We start from the raw sequence: 639 nt of genomic DNA, 5'->3' as shown, positions 1-639 counted from the left end.
GTGTAGTAGATGTATGCTTTTTCGTAGACGGGCTATAACCGCTAAATCATTTATTCCAAATTCTATAGTATATGTATGTTTTTGTATGAAGGATCAAACCATTATGTCATTTATGAAGTTTTGATAAGACCCATTTATGTATGTAAGTATGACGAAAAGTACCAAACGCTGAAGGGTTTATTATGAGGTATGTTGAGTGTCAGCTGCTTAGTAGCTGCCCCCACCCCCCAATCGTTTTCACTATGCTCTATCACATTTCACTGCGGGCAATGGCTGTATTTTATTAAGGTGCTCTGCTGACGTTGTTCACATAGCGTCGGTGGTGTAAAGGTTAGCATGGTTGCCTTCCAAGCAGCCGATCCGGGTTCGATTCCCGGCTGACGCATTATTTTTTTATTTTTTGTATAGCTAATTAAACTTTCATTCTGTTTTCGGGGTAGACGAGTATTATTAGAGAAACGTACTATGGAATCGTTATTCTGCTGCGTGTTAAAGAGGCGTTTCTTGAAGCCTTAACTAATTGTTTCAATGTTACTGACAACAATTCAATCAGTCTCTATAGCATGTGATCAGCCAGTGTTTGCCTATGTGTATGTCTAATTTATGGTCATATTCATTAGATAACAAATACCACTCTGT

At 38.3% G+C, this 639-nt stretch overlaps 1 non-coding gene across 1 annotated transcript; it reads left to right on the top strand.

Moving 5' to 3' along the window:
- The first annotated feature begins 313 nt into the window (after positions 1-313).
- Trnag-ucc (transfer RNA glycine (anticodon UCC)) lies at positions 314-385 on the top strand. Its single transcript has one exon. It is a non-coding gene; the product is annotated as a tRNA-Gly (tRNA).
- Positions 386-639: the final 254 nt, after the last annotated feature.

This window comes from Sinohyriopsis cumingii, unplaced genomic scaffold, assembly GCF_028554795.1.
Source record: "Sinohyriopsis cumingii isolate HCF-2022 unplaced genomic scaffold, ASM2855479v2 utg001242l, whole genome shotgun sequence".
NCBI classification, from domain to species: Eukaryota; Metazoa; Mollusca; class Bivalvia; order Unionida; family Unionidae; genus Sinohyriopsis; species Sinohyriopsis cumingii.
Note: the sequence above shows the minus strand (reverse complement) of the source record. Positions and strands in the feature narration are given on the sequence as shown.